Source organism: Rattus norvegicus, chromosome 3 (genome assembly GCF_036323735.1).
Source record: "Rattus norvegicus strain BN/NHsdMcwi chromosome 3, GRCr8, whole genome shotgun sequence".
NCBI classification, from domain to species: domain Eukaryota; kingdom Metazoa; phylum Chordata; class Mammalia; order Rodentia; family Muridae; genus Rattus; species Rattus norvegicus.
Genome location: NC_086021.1, coordinates 184,107,056 through 184,130,898, shown reverse-complemented (window position 1 = coordinate 184,130,898; position 23,843 = coordinate 184,107,056). Strand labels below are relative to the sequence as shown.

General features: G+C 49.2%; 1 long non-coding RNA gene across 2 annotated transcripts; it reads right to left on the bottom strand.

Moving 5' to 3' along the window:
* Positions 1-7,917: 7,917 nt before the first annotated feature.
* LOC134486509 (uncharacterized) lies at positions 7,918-18,020 on the bottom strand. 2 transcript variants are annotated; one of them, XR_010065557.1, is made up of 3 exons: positions 16,906-17,339; positions 11,690-11,784; positions 7,918-11,309 (listed from the first exon to the last, which is right to left on the bottom strand). It is a non-coding gene; the product is annotated as an uncharacterized LOC134486509 (long non-coding RNA). The 2 variants fall into 2 exon arrangements; XR_010065556.1 differs by having other exon boundaries at positions 7,918-11,784; positions 16,906-18,020.
* Positions 18,021-23,843: the final 5,823 nt, after the last annotated feature.

Genomic DNA, 23,843 nt, shown 5'->3' with positions numbered 1-23,843 from the left:
ACAGGCACTTGCTATATCACCCCCGGCTTTTTACATCGGTCCCAGGTAACCAAACTCAGTTCTTCATGCTTGTGCAGCAACCTCTTCATAAGTAAGGGGTCAACTGGAAGCATCCTCATAGGCATGGTCAGACATGGCCAGTCATGTACCTCCTAGTATGTGACTAGATAGACTACAGTCCCAAAGACAGAATGAATGGAGAGAGCACATACCCATAGATGGAGAGAGTTCACACTCAAACATGGAGAGAGTTCACACCCACAGGTGGAGAGAGTACACACCCATAGATGGAGAGAATGGAGAGAGTATACACCCAAACATGGAGAGAGTGAGTTCAAATCCATAGATGAGAGTACACACCCATAGATGGAAAGAGTACACACCCATAGATGAGAGTACACACCCATAGATGGAGAGAATTCACACTCATAGATGAAGAGAGTACACACCCATAGATGGAAAGAGTTCACATGCATAGATGAAGAGAGTACACATTCATATCTCTGATATGAGAGCCAGAGTCTATCTTTTCTTGGTAGGTGCCTGTCAGGGCTGTTCTGGGTTCCTTCTATTCACCCTCCAGGGAACAGGTTGCAGGTCCCTAATTCAAAATGCTCAGGCCTAGAGGTATCTCAGATCAGAATCTTTGAGCCTTTGTATCAACTTAGTGAGACATCCAAGGATGGAACCTAAGTTTGAACACAAAGTTCACCCCTGACCTGGTACACACCTTATATATGAAGTTCATCCCTGATCCCACATACGTCCTATTTCAATGAAGTTCACTCCCGCCTCATACACATCCCAATATATGAAGCTGGAAACTGATTTCTTGAGTTTGAGGGCACCAGTCACAGGAGCTCAGGTGTGAAAATTTCTGTTTGTAACATCGTGTGGAGCAGCAAAAAGTGTCAGGTTCTGAGATTTTCACTGGGACACTTATCTTTGGGTCTGTATTCTCTCTATTCTTTCCATCTCTGGCTGCACTGAATGAAAAAATTAAGCTTTCCTGTATTTCAGCACTCAGCCCCCAGAGACCCAAATTACAGTGTGGTCTGGCCCTCCCTGACAAAGCCACCTTGGGACCACGTTCCTTGCCATAGGATCTTAGTGTTATTATTTGGGTGTGGTTGAACAGACTAGGGTTTGGCCTCCTACATACCTGGGGGTCATAAGAGACCAGATCCAGAATGCAAGGACGGACCAGAAGTGGGAGGTAGGTTGATCTCTGTTTCTCCTCCTGGGGAGCCTGCTCTAGCCCAGGAAATTGATTGGTAATGTCTGCCTGGGCAGCTAGAGGGAGTATGAAGCAGGCTAAGGAGATGCAGGTCATTGCAAAGGCACAGGAAAGGGACCAGTTGCTTATCTAAAGTTCATGGAAGAAGTGGGGCTGTAACAGACAAGAAAAGAGCCAGAAATGGTCCCTCAACTTGTCAAACTCAGGAGAGGGAGGGAGGGGGCAGACTGTGTTAACAATGACGCAAACCCAGGAATGCCCTACCTAAAGAAGCTATGGATCTGGAAGGGATGGAGAGCCCCGAGTGGCTGCTGAGGCCAGAAGTAAAGATGAGGACACAGGAAATACAAGGTGAGAGTGCTCCCTTACTCTCACTTTGTCTATTAAGATGGCTGATCTTCACTTCCACATAGGAGTCTCACCTCTGGACCTGTCTAGAAGGATAATTCTAAAAAGTTTAACTGAACATGCCCAGCACCCTTCCATGGTTGGGTCCTGGACTGAATAAAATGAGAAAATAAGCAGAGTACAGCTCTCCTCTGTCCCTGCTTCCTGACCGTGAATATAATGAGCCCGCTGCCTCATGATCTTGCCACCCTGAGCCCTCCCCCCACCCCCATGAGGCCGCACCCCCAAAGCATGGGTCAAAGCAAACAAACACAAACAAATGAAAACAACCTTCCTTTCTTAAGTTGCTTTTTGTCCGACACTTTGTTACAGCCGAAGTAACTAACATCGGTTACAGCGCAAAAGAAATTCTCTCAGAATTTTCTAGAATCCTGGGAACTTCATCTTTTACTTCCTAATATGGCTAATTAACAATAAAACAGATTTTATGTTTTTAAGTCAAAAATGTTTCAGGCGTGTCCCAGAGCTTCACAAAGAGCCCTTTCGGTGTGTGGCCTCTTCTCTGACAGACCTGGGATTGAAGTCCACACTGAGGACCGCTCAGCTCTGGCTGGGACCCAGGGCCTTGAGGGGTCATCCAGGAGCAGACCTAACATTCTGGGGCCAGCAGTGGCCCCCTTGCTGTGTCCCCTCAACATCTATATCCTTGCGCTGGTTGCGTGCCATTGTGCGCCGTAGCTTACTCCCGCTGAGGGCGGATGTGAGCACACACCTGACAATGGTGGCCTGATTGGAATTAGCTCCATTAGAGACCTCATTGTGTGTCGTGCTCTGTGCAAGATGCTCCCTGGCCCCAGCCCCCTCCTACACTTACTCTGATGTAACAGGCAGCACAAAGGCCCACAGAGGTCTGTTTCGAGAGGGACACAGCTGCCTGAGCTTCACAATTGCCTCTCTGCAGAATTCACCCTCTCTGGTTCCCACGTAGACACCCCCAGCCTCTTGCCCCACAGCAAGGCCAGGGATTGCCCATCTGCCGTTCAGCCCCCACTCTTCCTTCCGTTACCGTTTTCTGAGTACATTCGAGTCCCTGGGGACCATCCTCGTGTCCCATTTGCCCATGTCTAGTCCTTTTAGAGATTCAGTGGGCTTTCCCTATAGACAGACCCTCTCCTGTACAATGGCAGCCTGGGTCAGCCTCAGCCCAATTCTCAAGGCTCTCAAGTCTATTCACCACGTGGCCACCAGGGGGAGCAGTTTAAAAACAAAAAGCAGCGTCTGAAGTATGCTAACCTCTGAAACTGCGGAGGGACATGTTCCTCCATCCCTCTTCCAAGAAAATAATAAAAAAGGTACTTTCAACCGTAATTACCGTACAGATGAACACTCCAGAAATACAGAAGCAATCATTGCAGACTGTTTCCTAACTGTGGGCGTGAATAGAGAGAGCTGGCAGCAATCGAACCATAAACTACACCTCAGCCTTCCCAGTTCAAGGGTCCATCCCCTGTGCTGCCACACCATCTTACGTGTGAGTGGGTTCAGCCTGGTGGGGGATATTGTTCCAGGGATCTTGGACAGAGGACCCAGCCATCCTCCTTCGCAGTCACACCCATGGGTGCACGCGGAGCACACAGAGCATCGGTTCCTTGAGCAAGTCGTGGGAACAATACGCCTCTTCGGTTTTTCCCTTGCCGATTCCACATCAGCCCTGGCTGTGGGACATCCCGGGGCCCCTAGGCTTCAGCCACGTCTGCAGAGGCGAGACACCACCCATCCTATGTTGGAGATTCCCATCCTTGTGATAGACAAATATGGGAGATATTTTACTTGTACTGTGAAAGGCAAGAAGCAAAGTCCTCCGTTAGACTCAGTGGCGACATTGCTGAGTGGCTATTGCTGTGCCGCTCAGAAGCCAGAGTGAGGAAGGCAGGCACAGCAGGTCTCGCCCAGGATATCTACAGAACATTGCACCTAAAGGTCGTGTGGGACAGGAGGGGCCTCTGCTTCCCAACCTGGTAGTCATCAAGGACAACCTACCCAGCTGAACGCTGGTGGTTGCTGCACTTGGTTCCAGAAGGGTTAGGATGGGCACAGGGCCATCCAGCCCGATGCCTGTCACGCGGCCTAAGGTTTGTGTAGCTGTCGCTAGGATCTCAGAGGTTTCAAAGGGGGCCAAGCAGCTGCTGCCCCATCCTTCTTAGGAGCTCTTAACAGTAGAGGTTGGGGGGGGGGACATTCCTAAACTGTGGATAAGAAAAGGCAGATGGGAAGCTATGGATGTTGAATGAGTGAGACTTGGTTATCTTAGCCGAAGGGACAATCTTAGCTCAGGAAGCAGAGAGAAGATAATAGTGTCAGAGGCAAAGGCCTGCCTCACTGTCAGCAAAGACTGAGACCCTGGATCTAGGCAAGGAACAGAGCATAGCCCCTGGCAGTTGGATCGTAGAGGTAGAGTCTTCCCCTGAGGCTCTAAGAAGGAAGGGGCTTGACTCCTGGACGCCTGGATTTCAACCAAGGCCCCAGAGAGAAGATAACTGAGATGCTAAACCTTGTCCTCGGTAGCTATACCTGTAACAGAAGATGCATAGTTGTAAGTTATAAAAGAGGGAATATAGATTAAGAAGACACTAGAAATAGAAAACTCACCCAAAACATAAATAGAGATGAGGGAGGCTCCCGTCTGCCCTGCCCTTGCCTGGGCTCACCCAGGCCTATGGAACAGAGTTTTTTGTGGAGGCCACTGAGAGACCTCAGCTCCTTGCAACACGTTGTACTGATGACCTTGATTGAAGGGTGGATGGATGGAGTCACATCCGTGCATCCCGGTGGACTCACATCCATGAGACTGAGTTTCTGGTCGGGGTTGGGCTGAGCCCTCACCTCTGACTAACTCGCTGTTACTCTTTTCCTAACAACACCATCACTTCCAGATGGAGGCCTCTCCGGTTATTCATGAGAATCACCTGGAGAGGTTAAAATTTAGATTCCCAGGCTACACAGGGGTCAGAAGGTCATAGATTCCCTGCCATTGACTTGACCTTCCTCTGACACAAGGAGGGGCCCGTGACCAAGTTTGAGAGAGGCAGGCACCATTGCCTACTGAGCCTATGTCCCCATTTTTTCAGGACTTAATCCCCAAGTTCTTTAAGGGAACCTTCTTTTCGGATGCATGTCTCAGGGTACGAGCCAGGCCAGACAGAGTCAATACTAGGACCCATGGGGACTTCTTCCTTATAAACTACTGTGAAGCCAGCCAACCCAAGGGCTGCTTTTAAAACTCTTAACTTCATTTAAGGGGGAAAAAAGAGTTCTGTTGTTGCTGTTGAATTAAAAACATACAACAGAAGGCAGCTGTATCATTAACCAGCACCAGATGCGCAGGTCTCTTCACGGCTGCTTGTTCCTGGCAAAACCATCCCTCACTCCTCTTCCCTGTCCCCCATGAGGGAGAAATGATGCAGACAAAGGGGGCTGCCTCAGCCTTCCACGGAGGAGAGCATGGGCTTCCTTAAAACACAGCACCTGCCATGCTGAGGCTGCCCTGAGTCCCTGGGCCTAGTAGGGCCACCAGTCACCATCCCAGATGGCCATTTTCACAGCTATGTCCTTACTCTCTCTGTTTCAGTCGGTACAAGGAGCCCAGGGCCTAGTAAGGGCCCCAGACCCTCCCTCCCTCCTCTCTATCCCCAGGTGCAGGGCCTAATACTGGGACCAGAGGCCCTGGGTGATGGAAGGCAGGCAGGCCAGTGATGCTTCTTGGAATTTTCTTTCTGAGCTCTCTCCAGTGTTGTCTACTCCCAGCTTCGAGGCTATTGTTTCTGAGGTCTGAGAAGATGACTCCTCTCCTACCGCTGAAGTTTATCGCTGTGTTAGGCTTTATGTGAATTGTCTTTCAAACTTGACTGTGTGTGCACACAGGTGTCAAGCCAATATTTAACACTGTCTGGATATTTGATGGTATTGGAGACTCAACATTAGTATTTTAACCATGTGAATGACAACCCAGGCAGTCCCCTTACCCGTAAGGGTTCTCCTGACGTTATGGTTAACTTCGATTGACAACTTGGCAGGATTTAGAGTCACCTAGGACCATAACTGTACGGCGTCTGGAAAGCCACATTACCTCACTCGGGTCTGCATGGATGATCTGTCTACACAGCTATGTGAATCCATAGATAAACAGATAGATAGATGGCAAGGAACAAGAGACAGGGTGGATGATCCTAGCAAAAGAGCTACTCCTAGAGGAGTTCCCCTTCTCTACATACATGTGTACATGTGTGTAACACACACACACACACACACAGACAGAGACAGAGACGAGAGAGAGAGAGACAGAGAGAGAGAGAGAGAGAGAGAGAGAGACTTATGCTAAGTAGCCCAGGCTTTACCATGTTCAAGGTTTTTCTTGAATCCCTTTTCTTCCTTTCTCCACCTTCCCAGTGTTGTGGCACGCACATACCAGCACACCCAGCTCACATCTTTTATCTTCTTCTTCCTACCCCTCTTACAGTCCTAGGGATTGAGCTTGGGGCCTCGTGAATGCTAGACAGTAAGTGCTCTACCACTGAAGCTTCCCCTTCCAACAACCGTTCTACGAGGGGAGGTTAACAAGGCTTCATCTACAGAGGGTCTTGTTTGAGTGATCACGGCTGCTCTGATGCATGGACATGTTCAACTCAGTGAAGCAGCCACACGACACTTAGCTCTACTACTCCTTGTCGTGGGACCCTGGAGAAGGCTTCTTCCTCCCCTGGCCTCAGTCTCCCTATCTGTGTAATGGGTGTGATAACTGGGCCAATGCAAAAAGCCAAAGTATGAGAGCACTGAAGGACCCGAGGAAAGATGCTGGATGTGAGCAGATGCTTCATAGAGGTAGGATGGCCCAATGGTTGGCCATGTGAGGACTGAGGTAAGCCTGCCCACAGGGCTGCCATTCAGCAAGCGCCTTGGTTTAGAACTCTATTCTTTCACTTACTTTTTTTCCCCATGAAGTTGGGGAATGATGGACACACTACTCCCCAGCCACGGGCAGTCTGGGTACCAGTTTTTAGGCCAAGAGCCCATGGGGTGTTGCAGAGCCTGGAACCGCAAAGGTGAGCTGCAAAGGAAGGGCTGCAGGCCATTACTCTTATTGGTGCCACGACGCCTTTCTGCGCAGTGGTGCTGCGCTGCCTTCCCGGCTCTGTGTGGTGTAGCAGAGCGTGACTCACCCCTGTTTTCATTCACAAGTTCAGGCACCCACTTTAAATAGACTTCACTTGGGATCTACCCTGGGATAATTACTTAATGTGCCATTTAATCGGAGATCTAATTAACGCAGGCGTTCTCTGACAGCCATCATGGGGTACAGAGAGCAGGTAGGCGCAAGGCTGTCACCTGGATCAGGGAGGTGTCTGAGGCCTGGGAGCAATCACGGAGTAGCAGAATAAGGCTACAGAGTACTAGCACCCTCATCCTTTGACTTCCGAGGTGATGAAGGAACAAGGGGTGCAGGCTCTGGAGGCCTGACCCTTGCCGCTGACCAGGAAGGGTAGTGACTATTTGTATTGGGTGGGAACGCTGATGGCCGGGCTCTGAGGAGTGGCAATGAGGAGAGGAAAATGTTGTAGGAACCGGTAAATAATGCTTGGGTCACACCAGGGGAAGTGTGCTGGAAGTAGACCCTGGCAGCAGGCTTGTTGGCGCCATACTAGCCAGAGCATCGATTCTACACTCAACCAAATCTCACATGACCACTGCATCTACCGTGAGCCACAGAACTCCAGTGTCCATTCCACTGAGCAGCTATCAGTCATGAAGGGGTCTCTGCAAAGGTCCTGTCGGCCCCAGGAGGAGACAGTTATCTGCTGTCTTCAGTTACCCCACCTCCATTCTCCAGGAACCAACAAAGAACCAAATTACAGGAGAGCCCGGCATGTTGGAGTTTTCCAAAGCAAACGTCACCCAAATGTCCAGCGAGATGAGGACGATGCTGAGGTCCTGCTGCAGTTGCCAAAAGTGCAGACGGCCACCGAGTGCAAAACCAAGTTTACAGTAAGTAAGTCAGTAACCACACTTTGCGGGGAGGGCTGGGTGTTTAAGGGAAGGGATTCCTCGGGCCAGAGCCTGAGAAGAGGTCAGTGGTCAGCCTCCATTGTGACATTTCTAACCCCACTGTCCAAAATTCCCAAGGAATGGCAGTTGGGGCCAGAAGTGGAGGAACCAGACCTAAGATCCACAAAAAACAAGCGTCCTATGGCTGTGTTGACTTTTTCAAACAGCCCTGCTCTAGGTAGGGTCATTCACTATATTACATTTAATATAACATAATTTATAGGGCCACTCACTTTATTATATTTAATATTATTTTATTTGTATTAGATTTATATTACATTTAGGAGCTCTGAAGACCCAGAGAATGTTCCAGAGGCAATGCTTCTGTCTGGCCCCAGAGGGTGCTATTGCCTCACAAATGAGATGTCGTCCCTCCGCAGAGCCTAGAAGTTTCCATGTACAGAGAATCTTCTTCCAGAGTTCCTTGGCTGGTCCCCCTTCCCCCAGAGGAAGTCTTTTCAAACCTCGTAGCTGGAGCAAAGAGCAAGACCTCTGTTGCTTATCACTGTATCTCCAGTCTGTTACAATGTGTCAGAGAGTATCACCACGTATCAAAGCCCTGCCCTCTGCTCTACGGGCTACATATCTTTCCTCTGACATCCTCTACTGTGTGGAGTGGACATTCTGTCCCTATGCTGTAGGGCCTTATAGAAGCAGGACACTTGCATGGGGTCCCAGTGTCCCCAACAGGGCCTGGGGCTGCATGATAATACCCTTACATCATTTGGAGACTTCGTGACCCTAAATTTCAGCTGATCTCTCTTGTGTCCAGGAAAACGCATGTCTGTAAGGCATTTCCGGTTCCTTCAGGCCCTGCTGCAGGGTCCTTGGGCCTCTGGGCTCCCTTGGAGGTATCTGGCAGCCAGCAAGCCCTTGGAAAAGATCCTATTCAGAAATGAGCTCTGGACAGATGTTCTGGGGTTTTGAGCCATATTTTTTTTATGAGCCAAGAAGGACCCTTTTCCTCATTTTTAAGGAAGGGAAGAAGGCAATGAGTGGGAAAACTGGGCTTAGGGTGTGTGTTTTACACTGTAATGTGCAGAGGAGGCCAAGGTCGGGGTCCCTTTACAGATTCAGCCGAGCCAGCAATGTTGAAGGCCATACAGGGTCAGGCAGGGGATACAGGACTGAAGGGAAAACCGTTTTCTCCTCACATTTATGCACAGAAGGGAGAAGGAAGCGGAGGAGAAGAAGAGGGGGGCCTAGAAGATAGACAAGACAGCCATGGGCACCACCGTCCTCTGCCTGCCTTACAACAGCTCCCAAACTGTGTAAACGATCTGCACCCAGCCTTCACAGGAAAAGGGGAAGAGCAATAAAGGAAGACATTGTACATGCTCCCTTGGCCTCTGTGTACATATACATGCGTGTGTGGAGAGATAAACACACTTCACACACACTCACACCCATAACACACACACTCATAACACACACACTCACACACCCAACGCACGCAAAAATAAGAAATAAAATAAAGAGCGTTGTTAGCAAAACGTGCTAACTGAACAAGCCCCAACTGAAATAAACTGAGCATGTTGGGATCTTAGGGGGCAGAGTGTAACCCCCTCAGGATAAAGGTTTTCTAAATCACCTGGTGTCTAGCCAGTTGTGCTCACTTAACATAAACCATGTCTGGTCTTCAAGATGCTCATGACCAGCATCCCTGGGCTTGAGAAGGTAAAATGGCCACTGAAAGCTTTTCAACGTGGTAGGTGTTCCACGCTTCCAAAGGGCTTTGTCCAGCGTGCTTCCATGAGGCAAAGACTTCCCTGTATCTGTTCACTAACCCACAGAAGCTTTTCTTCGTGGACCCTCTTGTAACTGCTGAGAGAGGGTCAGAGAAGGGAGGGTGCATTAGTGGTCCCTATTCCTCCTGGCTGGCAGTGACTTGGATGGGCACGTGCCTCCCACCTGCCCCCACCAACGACTGCCTCAGACTTCGTGTACAGCCACTGATGTTAAGACTATGTTCTCTCCTGGGTGAGCTTGGAAACCCCTACTATATAATCAGCTTCCTCCTGCTTTTGTGGGGGTAGGGGACCTGTCAAACACAGTTGAGCATCGTGGTTTGAATGAAAATGGTTTCCATAGGCTCATGGAGTAGTAATATTTGGAGGTAAGGCCTTGTTGGAGTAGGTGTGGCCTTGTTGGAGTAGGTGTGGCCTTGTTGGAGTAGGTGTGGCCTTGTTGGAGTAGGTGTGGCCTTGTTAGAGGAAGTGTGTCACAGGGTGTGGTCTTTGAGGTTTCAGAAGCCCAAGCCAGGACCAGTGTCACTCTTTCTTTTAGCTGCCTGCTGATCCGGATGTGGAACTCTCAGCGCCACATCTGCCTGCATAGCACCATGCTTCTCAGCATGACAATAATGGACTAAACCTTTGAAGCTTTAAACCAGCCCCATTGAATGTTTTCCTTTCTAAGAGTTGCCACAGTCATGGAGTCTATTCACAGCAACAGAACCCTAACTAAGACAAACATTTAGGAATATCAACCCAATGGTTCACAACTACGGTGATTGTGAAACACTCAGAGGCGTTTTGAGTTGTTACAGTGAGCAGTGGGTAGGATTGTTCCTGATATCTAGTAGGTAAAAGCTGGAGGTGTTGTGACATAACCCCCAGTGACAGCCCATCGCAGCAAAATGACCATGACAAACGCCACTGCTAGACTGACTGACTGATTAACAGTGCCCAGAACTCTCAGTCTTCAGTTGTTGCAAATGTGACCACAAAAGACAAGTTTGTCCTGAGTCTGGCAAGGGAGGGGATCAACGACCATCTACAGTAGTGGTGCTACATGGTGATAAGAACAGGGTACACATCTATACTCATCTGGTGCCTGTGCAGAATGACACCCACAGCCCAAACTTCCATCCCAGCCTTCTGGGTGGATCCAGTCCTAGCGCTGGATGATTCTTTGTCCAGCCAGAACTCAGCACTTGGTCCTGCTCCTGCAGTCTGTGAGAGCAGCCTGCTCTAAGCCTGTGAGACCTACACAGTTGCTGCCTGGAAAGTTCCTTTCTCTTCTCCTGACTCATTTCCCCTTCTCCTCCTCCTCTTCTTCCTCCTATGCCCCCTCTCGTCTTCTTCTTTCCCACTAGTGTACCACTCTCTGTTTCTGCTCAGTGTTTAATTTTGTGTCCCCTAGGTGGGTCATGCTCTCCCTCCTGTCCCCTGCTCTGTCCGTGGGGCTCAGATTAACCCTTACTCTTCTGAGCCTACCTTCCTTGATCATCTTGAACCAACCAAGTCTCCCAGCCCAGTGGGCCTGACCTAACCCCTTTTGCTCATTCTAGCCTTGTCACATTTTAGTATATGTGCTTCTCTCAGGGACAGGTGTCCCTCTTCGTATACAGTGAACCTCATAAGACGATTACCACAGGGCCCAATCTCCCAGAGCCTGGCAGAGATGGGTCATCAAAGAGACACCTTGGTAGCACAGGGGTGGTTGCAGCAGTGCCACGTCCTCTCTGGAGCTGCTGGTCTTGGCGTCTTCTGCTTGTGCCTGCTTTCTGTCAAACAGCACCCCGTCTTGTTCTTCTAGCCAGGGCCATCTGGAAAGACTCTCTCAGCTTTGAGCATGGGGCAGGGATTTCCTGGTCCATGTGTCTGTGCCCAGCATGCCGCATCTGTAAACAAGAGTGTGTTGTGGGTCAACGGCTGAGTAGGTCAGTGAGTGACCGAGTAAGGAAGAGCTCGATTTGGGTGGACGCTCCCTGGGGACTCTGTGTCTCCACAGTTCCTTGTAATCACAGTACACTCATAAACAGAGCTAATTCACTCGATCAACCAGGATACCGGGGACGACAGAAGGCTTAGCTGGACCTCTGAAAATAAAGCCAGGAAATTGGAGATCCTTGTTCGACACAGACATTTGAGCTCCTTGGCCTGCCATTTCTTGGAAGCATTTTGAGGGCCAGAAGATAAATCTGTTCCAGGAGTCAGCACTAATTTCCCCAACGTGAGTGTGTCCCATCCTGTAGGAGGTGAAGTCAAGCATTCCACTCACCCCGTCCCAGCTCAGCGTTCTTCTTCAATTTGGTCTGAACACGATTGTGTTCCAGGGAGAGGCTGGTGATCCAAATGTTTCCAAGCCAAGAGAATCTAGAGAGAGAAGAGGGGGGGAGGAGAAGATTAATGTATTCAGCCAAGAAGGTGTGATAGGCAACCTTTCAGGTTCCCATAAACCTTTATTTGTGATGATTTGAGGGTGAAAGACCTCCTGTAGGCTCATATGTTGTAACACTTGGTCACCAGCTGGTGGCGCTGTTTAGGGAGGGTGTTAAACCCTTCGACTATGGGGTCCCTGTAAGGGGGACCTTGAAACTGGTCCAAACTCATAGCTTCCTGGTCAACCACGATACAAACAAGCCACACTGTGAGCTTCAACCACCAGGGATGGAGTCACCCCAGCAGCCACGTCTTTCCAGCCATGATTGACGATAGCCCCTGAACTATGAACCCTGATCAGCCCTTTCTTGGTCAAGCTGCTCCTGTCCTGTGTCATGTCACAGCTACGGGGAAGGTCATGAGTGAACAGGAAAGAGGGAGGAACTTCTGCGAGCCCTTAGCTCCAGAGCTCCGATAGCTCTACAACCTCTAGCCAGTTCTCGTTTCAGTCTCTACCAAACTGCTCACTGTGGAAATGTGTGAATTTTACACGCAAAGAGTTCTTGGCTTTTCTGCTTTACTTGTTTCTACTTGTTTTACAACAAAAAGCCGCTCGAATAGAAACCATGAGGGGAGGGAATGGCCCAGTGGGTAAAGTAGTCTAACCACAAGATTGAGTGTGGGTTCTCAGCCATGTGAATAGAAGGGTGTGACAGCGCACTGTGGAACCACAGCAGTGGTGAGGCAGACACAGGCAGATCCCAGGAGCTCGTGGTCATCCAGTCTTGGTGAACTACAGGATAAGTGAGAGACTCTGACTCAAAAAATAAAGTGGGGAGCAACTGAGAAGGACACTCAGCATTGGCCCTCTGACTTCCATGTCCACATGTGCATGCACATGGGCACACACAAACGAACACACACACACACACACACACACACACATGTCACAATAGCTTCTTCAGCTTATAACAGAATTTTCAAGAGAAGTGGCAAAAAGTGGTGGTCCCTGGACACTTGTGGAGAGGTCTCTTACTGATCACAGTGGTGCACACTGTCCCTCCAGTGTGCTTCCTCTAGTTACTGCCTTACTCGAAGCCTGGAGCCCAGCATCGTGAGCCCTTGCTCTCCAGGCTGTGAGCCGATGTTCCCAAGACTGCTGTCTCTACCGTTAGAGTTGGTTCTGCAGGGGCCACTGCTGCTCACTGGCTCTCGTTGCCAGGGAAAACACACAAGAGCATCTTCACCCTCCTCTGCAATCTACGGGACAGGAGGAATCACTTCAGACCCTCCTCCGTCTCTCACTCAGGATACCGCATCCTCTTCTCTGCTTCCTCTTCACGTTCCTTAGATTTCCCACATGGGAACCCCAGGAATGTTGCCCTTTAGTCTTCTCTTCTCCACATGACTAGAAAAACTCTTCCTCTGGATAGGTGTCTGATCCAACACTTATCCCTGCACCCCAGAACACTCATCAGTTCCTCCAGCATCGCTGGGTCTTCCAGAAGGCTCCCAAACCTTTCTCTGATGTAGGTAGAACACTGAATTATAATTATTCTCCCACAAAGTTGTCAGCTCTGTGACAGTCAACGGAGTTTCACACAGACGCACCCCAATGCTCAGAAAGGACACAGTACCCAGTAGGCTTTCAACAGGCATTGGCTTCTAAATGAACAGGTAGAACTTTGCCTGGGATATAAACCTGCCTACCTAGACACATCCACACCCTTCTGGAGTATTACAAATAAAATAAAACTTATGCCATTGATGTAACCTTTTGGTGAATGCACATAGTACTGCTGCGTGTGTACGCACACATGCACGATCTTTGGTGGATGCCAGAACTCAGTGTCAAGCGTCTTTCTCAGTCACTCTCCACTTTGTTTGCTTGTTTGTTTTCGAGGCACAGACTCTCGCTGGATCCAGAATTCACCTATTGCCTGTTCTTCAAGCCTCAGAGACGCTCATATCTGGACTTCCCAGTTCTGGGATTGCATATACAATTTGGGAATTTGAACTCGGGTCCTCATGCTTGTCACTTTACTGACTGAGCCCATCTTCCTAGTCCTCAGTAATACTTTCCTTTTACTTTTTAAGATTTATTTCTGCTTTATATGCATGGATGTTTTGCCTGCATGTATGTATATCACTTGAATGCCTGACACCCCTAGAAGTCAGAAGAGAGAGTCTGATCCCCTGGAACTAAGGTTACAGACAGTTGTGAACGGGTATGTGTATGGGTGCTGCGAATTGGACCTGAGTCCTGGCATTTGGGTCCTCTGGAAGAGCAGCCAGTGTTCTTAACTACTTCAAGTGACACAATTTTTAATGGGGGTGTCTTTTGCAATTTGTTCCAGGGGTGTCCTGGGAAGTTCTACAGCAGTCCCATGACATCACAGGCAGAAGCCCCCTTAGAAAGAAGGGGACAGACTTGTTTCTGTTGTAATTCTAGTTTTCCTTTTCAACAAAACATCAGTGTCAACAGAGCAAATGAGAAGCACTTGTAAAGCAGTTGGCACGTGCCAGGCACTGCTCTCAGTACCAGCCCACTGGCCGATGTGACAGCTTTCTTCATTCTATGGGGAGGTATCTGAGGCACAGAGAGGTTAAGTACCTTGATCTAGGTCATACAGCCAGTCCTTGTGTTAGTTATCTGCTTTGCATTGCGCTCACTTTGGCATTTGCGCTCAACCCCCAATGCTCTGCAAATCCAGCACAGCAGAAGTGATCATCTCCCTGGCATGGCTAAGAGAAACAGGGGTCAGAAAGGCCCCAGCCTTGAACCAGATCACACCACTCTCCAGTGGTGGACCTGGGACTCCCAACCAGGGGGTTCTGGCAGCCTTGCCACTCTTATCCAGGGGACACCTGCACTCCCCCCCCCCAAAAAAGGATGGGAACCCTCTCCTCTGCTTCCTTTGCCAGTTCCTTGGACTTCCTGCTCAGGGTGACTCCAGGAATGGAATCCCCTTCTTCAGCGTTTTCCACGTGATCACAGCCTTTTCCTGCCCAACCTTCAGCGCTCAGGGACATGGTAGGGTTTGGGGCAGAGTGAGATTCACCCCAACCTTCCAAATGCAGCACCACCACCAAAAGAAAGCCTTGTCTGTCTGTCTGTCTGTCTGTCTGTCTGTCTGTGTGTGTACAAATGTCTGCCTGTCTGATGCTTTATCAATTTCATCTGTAAGACATTGCTGGCCCCAGACCATTTGAAAGCATTTTAAAAGTCTCTAGGGAATAAGAGACATGTTTTCAGTTGGTGAAGTGCTTGCCTCATGAGCACAAGGACTTGAGTTTGGATCCCTAGCACCCACACAAAAAAATTCCAGAGCTGGGGAGGCCCAGATAGACCAGTTTCTGGAGCTCCCTGGCCAGCTCGCTTGGCTGAATTGGTGAGCCCCAGGGGTCAGTAAAAGATCCTGTCTGAAAAAGCCACTGAGGGAAGGAACTAACCTGGGCCTTTGGATCTATACACAGGAAAGTGTGGCGCTCTCTCTCTCTCTCTCTCTCTCTCTCTCTCTCTCTCTCTCTCTCTCTCTCACACACACACACACACACACACACACACACACACAGAGGAATCAGTCAGTCAATTAAAAGCATCCACTATGTCATTCAACCTTCTACTTTCACTCAATTAAGCTGACTGGAAGGCAGGGAAGGGAAAGGACAGGCCCTCAGCAGATCCTAAAGAGTTAAGAGGATTCTGACTCTGAGAACTTGACCTCCAAGGCACAGAGTTGGATCAGTGCCAACCCATGCCCCCAAGGTTCTTCTCCACCCCTAACCCCCTTGAGGCCAGCTCTTAATTGGACTTTTAGGATAAGACGCTGAGACACGGCTTGACTCCTGTTTATATCGCTGAGGATAGACTTCAATTACGCCTATTACTTTTATTATAAGCATCGCCATATTCATTACCACGCATTCTAAAAATAATAGGGCTGCTTTGTGCTCTGTGCATGGGGGCGACTTCATTTCCGCTGGGGTCAGAGGTCAGGGTTCAGAGGACAGGGCTTAGTGGGAATACATTTGTATGGGTGTGGGGGAGTGGGGGGGGGTTCAGAAAGAGGAGTGGTGGCAGCTGGAGGACAGTCTGGAGCTCTCAGAGCCCAAGGTGACAATGAGCCTCCTCGAGTCTACAGAATATTCAATTAAAGAGCTCCAAGGAGAAGACAGATAGAGACCAAACGGGGGCACTTTTGAACGGGCCCTAACTTCAACTCATTTTCTCCGGCTTCGGTGGGCTTTCAAGCAGAAAGTAATCTGGAGATGGGGTGAGAGAGGGCAGGATTGCTCCTCCAGCCTTGGGAGACTTCACTCTTGTATCCTAGACATGAGGCTTCCTGGTACTGAGCGGTTCTGTACCAGCTAAGTTCCCTGAGCCGTCAAACGGTCCTCCGGGCCCCTCTCTCCCGGCAAACAGTCCTTCGGGCCCCTCTCTCGATTCCCTTCATTTTTTAGCTCATCTTCCCTGGGATTTACGGGAGGGTTTTGGGTGCAGCCCTCTGAAATGACGGCGGCAACTCTGTGATCTCTGTTGACAGTCAGAAAACACTACAGTTCTCAACATTTGGCGGAGGCACAAAAGGAAAATAAATCAATATTGCCAGGGAGACTGTCATTTCTGAGGCAGACTTAATTATGAATTATTAAGAATGGTTCAGTTGAATTAAAAGAATTAGGAGGGCTCCTCTGTTTAATGTGGGCGTCAGCGATGCGTGCTAAGTAGCAACTAGGTTCATTACCAAAAGTTAGATTCATTAGGTTATATAATTTGCAAGTTTCTATTCTTAATTTCTCCTAGCCAAATCCAATTATTTTCTTGAAATAGCATAATTAGTGGCGGTGGGGGGGTAGAGAGGGAGGGCACATTAACATGACTGAAAATAACGCATTTTTTCTTTCCATTTGGTTAAAGAACCTTTTGAATGTATTTCTGGCTCGTGGTGTGGAATAGCACTTGGGTGTGCACAGACCCCAGGTCCCCACATCTATCCCTGAGCTCTCCTGCCTGCACACTCCCCTACCTACCTGAGTTCTATCAGCAACAGGTAGTAGGGAAGTAGCCGTCTCACCTGAGCACTTGGAGAAACCTGAGATTTTTGCACTGACCTCTTTGTGGCCCATTTGAAGTTCCCCAGAACATCTCGTCCATGCACCGTCCCTTCTTTCCTTTCAGGAGGAGGCAGTCAAGGCTCCTCGGGAGCTCCCTAGCCGCCATGTTTTAGAAAGTCACCACTCTTAAATGCAGAGAAGGATGTTTGGTGGTGGGCAGCTGGGTGCGAAGAGAAAGAGTGCAGAACCTTCCGGAAATGATTTCAAATCAGAGTCTCTAATAGGCAATTATATAACCTGTTTGTCTCCTGGATGCTTCCGTGGCTCTCTGTATTTCTTATTATTGTGCATGAATGATCATCTGGCTCAGGTAAGATGCGGCTTATTCCTACCAAGCAGAGAGGAGAGCTGATAATTAGCCAGTTGATTTCAGCCACGTGAACAACCAAGCCCGGATGCCCCAGCCTGGAAAAGAAGGAAGGGGCATGGAAAGAAAGAGATATGGAGATGGGATGGGGGAGGGAGGGAGAGAAAAAGGATCCCCCCAGGACTCAACTATTCCTGTGTTCCGTCTGCCAGAGTTGGGGGATGAAAGTATGTGTGACTTTGACACAACTTCAGCACTTTCGAATCAGGCACATTCACAGTGGTGACTCCATTTTTCATATCAGGGGCTCTGGATGTCCGTCAAGGGCTTTCATGATTCAGGGAGTATAAGCCGGGCAGTGATGGCGCATGCCTTTCAAACTCAACATTTGGGAGGCAGAGGCAGGCAAATCCTGAGTTTGAGGGCAGTCAGGTCTACAGAGCAAGTTCCAGGATGGCTAAGGCAACACGGAGAAACCCTGTCTTGAGGCGGGATTGTGGGACAAAGAAAATGGTTTCAGGGAGTATATTTATTCACCCTGAGATGTCTTCATGCTACAGGTTTTATGTGCCTCAATAGTTTGGGCTCAGCTTCTGAATAACAGTTTCCTTGGAATGGAGGTTCCACAAAGAACCTACCTGGGAACCCCAAGTGTGTGGGTACCCACAGCATTACCTAGATATGTGGACCCACTTCTGCATAGCACAGGGTGGGAAGCACTGTCAAGCCAGTACCACAGAGTTGGAAACATACATCAAGATGAATCAAACGGAAGTCCCTCCTCCTCCAAAGACAAAGTGAACTCACGTTTCCTGTGAATAATATTCTCCCAGGGCCATGTTTTTATCATTATTATTATTATTATTATTATTATTAATTTGAGAATCCTTTAAGCACTTGCTGTTGGTCCTCTATGACCCTGTAATCTGCCATAGTCCGGTTCAGCTGGGTGCTCCCCACCTCTGAGGGAGAACTTGAGCTCTGTTCTACCCTATTCCTCAAATTAGAGCAGACCTGAAAATAATTCATGTACAGTAAGAGGTGAAACTGCCACAAAATATGTGAGCGAAAGAGATGGGGAGATGGATTTAATTGTTTGATGCACTGAGAGGGATGCCTGGAAGTGATTTAATTGTCCGCTCCTTCTTGCCAGATGGCACTGTGGTCAGTAGGACAAAGTGTGGGCCGCAGGGTGATATCTGTACCCTCCTATTGAGCCTCTCATACTGCTCAGCTCCACTCGCCCTTCTCCTCTGCTTTTCAAAACTGGGTCCCGTGGGAATCCAGGGGAGCAGATTGGCACTGAGCGGGTGATGGGGTGCTCGCGCGAGCGAGACCTCCTGCCTCCCGTTATTTATTTCTGTGCTCACTTTCCCCATTTGCCAAAGAGCGTGGTGAATCAGCAGCACTTCATCCTCATTAAGCACATGCAGACATATGTGAGCTGAGACGCAGGGTAGAGACAGGCCCAAAGAAGAAACGTAACCTTAAGAGGAGAAGGGGCAAGGGTATTCGTTGTCGTCTAAATTCTGTGATAGAATCATCTAGATCCTTCTTGCCTAGTAGTTGAGAAAGAATGAGCATGCGTCATGGGAATCTTCTTTAACCCGTATCTAGAAGGACGTTTGCTATGTCCACGCTCTCTTATCGGGAAGACCATCGGCCTGGACAGCAATTCTGAGCTCTGGGGTGACCGGCTGACCTACACTTTTGCATTCCTGGGCTTGCTGCCTTCCAGAAAAGGACACAAAGGTCCCTTCAGAGCCCGTGTGACTGTGAGCTACCCCATCTGCAGGGTTGTTCTCCCTCCATAGCGTAACCTTCCTGAGAGCAAGAGTCTGGATGAAGCCGAGTCCCAGATGGGTTCCCACCTACAGTTTCACACACGGATCTGCCCCCGGGGCCAAGATCAGCAGCCAACAAGTCCATGCCCTCTGATGACAAATCTCCAGAAAGTACATGTGAAATAAACTCTCTCCCTCTGGGACCTTGCCTTTGCCAACCCACCATGTGAACTGCAGTCCAATTGCCCCCCTTTTTTTCCCTGAGGGTGATGACGACAAACTCTTATGCTTCCCTCCATTCTCACAGTGGTGCTGGGATGGTATTTCCATTTTATAGGTGAGGAGAGTGGGGCTCAGAAGTTTAATGAAGTCACCCTAAATTCACAACTGGTGACAGGGAGAGCTGAGATACTGAATCACAGACTTCGAAGTCCCAATATCTTACCTACCACCCTATCCAGTACCAATCTCAACTTGGCTATGTTTCCAGCCTGCGTCCGTGGAGGGACAAACCAACTTATATTCAGTCCACTATGAAGGTCCCTGAGGATGGACAGGCCAAAGCCAGGCTTCTCTTACATGCTCTGGCACTGAAGTCAGTGTTCCTAGACCCCGAGAGACTAAGGAAGCTCCCCTGAGCACGGCCTTTCTTTAGAGTCCAGCAAGAGACTAATTCTTCCCAGCTTCTCAGGTGGCCTTTACTGTGTAGAAAAAAAAGAAATTTCATCTAATTAGAGAAGTGTTGCGTGTGTAGGGCAAATGTCTTAAATGGGATCTTTGGTGGAGAACTCCGCATGAGGCAAAGGGCACGGGTTGTGGGACTTTATCTGTCGAGACCACTTCAATATAAAGGTTTAGCAAGGCACATCGATGAATCAGGCGACTGAGTGTCTCTTTCCATCCAGTGTTGAGGCAGCCAAATGTTCCTGCACAGCCTCGTGCCGCACGGAAATATTTCTAATTAACACAGCCCCCTTTGAGATGGACCGCTTCAGAAGGCTTTGTTAATGAGGCGACTTTGCACTGTGTTCCGTGCTGGCTGAAACCTTTGAGCTCTCGTTTATCAAGGCACGGCTAACTGGGGATAGAACCAGATGGCTCCATTTCTTCCTGGGGAGGAGACATCCGCAGTTAGTGGAGGGCCCTCAATCAATACCGGAAGGGGTCAGAATATACTTTTTACTCGGGGGGAAAAAGAAAATGAGATGAAATAGCCAGAACGAGGCAGGCTCAGATGTAAATCGAATGCTTCCTCGTCTGCCAGTGATCAGAGGATCACGGAGCCGGTAGGACCACGTGGTAGAAGCGGTAGGTGTGGGCACCCGCCGTCTGGGTGCCGACAGCTCTCACGTGCATACCAGTGTGATAATTGTTGTTCGCTGGTGGGAGCCACTTCGCCTGGAGATAGCTGCGGGGCTGTATCTTCTCCCCGCAGGCATGAAGAACACTGAGATGCTGTGAATGAGTGGGCAGAGTGAGTGTCTGGGGTGGGAGTGGGATGGAGTCTCCGGTCCCTAGGCCCCCAGGGTAGAGCAGCTTGGAGGAGGAGGATGCTGGGCACCCTGGAGGATGGTTTGAGAGCCACTTCCCTAACTTCATCTACGCTTCCTTCTCCTGCTCTCCTGGCCCCGTTGCTGCCTCCTCAGAGCACCCAACGTGAAGCCACAAGTATGGAGGTCCCAACTCCAACTCCCCTTAGAGTACGGACAAATCCTCAGACTGCCTCGGAAACTTAGCAGACTCTTCCTGTTTGCTGAGTTCCCGGCACGCTCTTGATCTCAGGAGCACTGGATACAGTGGGCATTAGAAAGGTCTAGAAAGGCCCCGGTGTTGGCAACCCTGCCCTCACCCCACATGAACCAACAGGACTGGCAAAGCCACAGCGAGGATATGGGCTCACAGGTGTTGTGGGAAGCTGCATGGGGTGAGAGGGCAGCGACACAAGAGGTAACGCAACAGGGTTTTGGCTCAGTCAGGGCAGGGAGTGAGGTAGGGAGATGGGTGCTCTCTGAGGCCTACTCTCTATGAACTGTATTTCAGAGCTTTCAGGCTGTAGCAACTGAAATCCGACCTGAGGGAGACACGAAGCAGGCAGCCTGGAGCTCACAACTTGGTGCACCCCTTTAGTTTACAACTCTATTTAACTTTACTCTGAGCTGCTCCTTGGTAGAAACATCTCCCAGGCCTGGAGGAAAGTCTCCTACTTCAAGTCTTCAGCCCCTATGCTCTCCCTGCACAGAATCCTCTGTTGAGTGGTTAACAACACAAAGACAATTCAGTCCCCGAGTGAAATCACTAGGTAGCTCCTTTTGGGAATCTACTGCTCTGTCTGTCTGTCTGTCTGTCTGTCTGTCTGTCTGTCTGTGTCTCTCTCTCTCCGTTTCTCTATCTTTCTGTCTGTCAGTCTCTGCCTGTCTCTCTTTGTGTGTCTATCTTTCTGTCTCTGTCAGTCTCTGTCTCTTTGTGTGTTTGTTTGTCTATCTTTCTGTCTCTGTCAGTCTCTGTCTGTCTGTCTCTGCCTGTCTTTGTCTCTCTCTGTCTCCTCTCTCTCCCCACCCCAGTGTGTGTGTATGTGTGCGTGTCTGTGTGTCTGTGTGTCTGTGTGTGTAGGCCAGAGATCAACTTTGGGTGTTACTCCACAGGATAGCTCTCCACCTTGCTTTTTGGAAGCAGAGTCTCTTGCTGGGGCCTGGGACTCACTGATTAGACTGATTGGCTCCAGAGATTCTCCTTGCCCCCACAATCCCCAACATGGATGACACCATATCCACTTTTTACCTATGTAAAGAGACTCTAGAGATCTCTTGGGTCTTCATGGGCATAGACTTTATGGGCAGAGACATCTCTACCCATTTCTATTACATGTAAAGACATTACAAACTTGACACTGGTGGCTACCGAGTGTTTGGTATGTGGCAAACGTGGCAAAGGAGGGAGTTTCCCATTTATTCTTTTATTCATTTAAATGCAGAATAACTATTTGGGCTGGTGGCTACTGTTAGGTGGCCCAGTTTTAGAAGCACATGATCGTCTGTCAAATGGGCTTAAACCTCTTTTCCAGTTGCTTATCAGCTTCGTTTCTTTATGTAGAACATGGAGATGACCCAGACCCTGTGTGTATGTATGAGAGCATGTACTTATGTGTGCTTGAGTGTTCTTGCATGTGCACACAGAAGCCACAGTCAATGTTGGTTACCTTCCTTAAATACTTTCTACCTTTTGAGGGAAGGGACTCACTTGAGTCTGAAGCTTGCCAGTTGGCTAAACTCACTGGCTAGCAAGTCCCCAGAATTGCCTGCCCTCACCCCCTGGCCCCTGCCTTCCAGCTGCTAGGGTTACAGGCTCACGCTGCCACACCAGTCTTTTTATCTGGGTGCTGGAAATTCTAACGCAAGTCTCCAAGCCTGTTGGAGACTTGTCCAAGCAAGTCTCACAAGCCTTCAGGCACTGCACTGCCTGAGCCATGTCCCCAGACTCCAGCCTCTTCTCTGTCACCAGCACTCCCATGACACTGAGGCCCAGGAGTCTACAGTGGACACAGCAACACAGTTACTGCACTGGTTGACAAGGACTCTGGGTTCTGAGCTTGGGTGTACAAGTGGGCAAGGAAGCATTTTCACGGCATAGATATCAAGGGGGTATCCAAGTGACCATAATAATAGCACCAGAGAGGGGGGGGGAGGCAGAGACAGACACAGAGAGACAGAGAAAGACACACACAAAGAAACAGAAACAGAGAGACAGAGACAGAGAGAAAATCCACTTTTCCAAAAGCATATTCCCTCACTTCCATTGTAACCATCACTACGATCTACACCCAGGGCATCTTAGTTTTATTTCCTGTTGCTGTAATAAAACACCTGAGAAAATCACTTCAAGGAGGAAGACTTTATTACTTGTCTAGTACGTCCAGTTTAAGGTCAATCACTGCAAGGAAATTGAATGGTAGGAACTTGGAACAACTAGTCATATCACTGCCATAGTCAAGAGCGGAGAAGGTGAACTAATACATATGTACTTGAGCTCAACTCACTTTCTCACTCTTATACACTTAGCAATCCTCTTCCTAGGGAATGGCGCCACCCATGGTGTGTGTATCTCCCCACTTCAATAAACACAAGGCAAGTGTCCAGACATGCCCACAGGCAACTTGATCTAGATAACTCCTCGTTGAGGTCCCTTCTTAGGTGACTTTACAGTGTGCCAAGTTGGCCAAAAGAACCAATACTTGTGGCGATCATTTTCTTACTTCAGGGAGGAAGCAAATGAATTACTGCTAGGTAGAGGCTAGCAGATTCTCTCTGGGCCTCATGAATCTCTGCTGCTGTCTTGCTGTAGCCCCAGAACTCTGAAGAGATGAAAGCCCTCGTCTGACCATCTGGGACAAACTCAAATAGCTCCAGATACTCCCCAGGCAGGTCCTCCCTCATAGGATGGACGAGTTAGCTGGGCATGGGCAAGGATCAGAATCAGATTTTAAACTCACTCTTGTTCTGCTCAAAAAGTTGGTTCCACTTTCTGGATCTCTTACTCCTGGGTAGATACACAACTTCATCCCTTGCACTCTTGGACATAAGCACTAGTCCCCTTTCCTAACCTGGCCCAGACTGAAGTTGTCCTTTACTGTCTTGGGGTTAGCTTTGTCTAAGTTTCACAGGATTGTCTTCATTGTAAGTTTGTTCCCACTTTGGGAGCTCTAAAGTAAGTGTCCCGTCCTTGCTCTCTGGGAAGACATTTTTGTGGTTTCTGAAATCTGGATCCAATACGTTGGAAAAACTATGGCTCCTGGGGCCTCTCCTTCTCTCTGGCTGCAACCGATGCTTTCATTTGAGAAAGGCATGGGC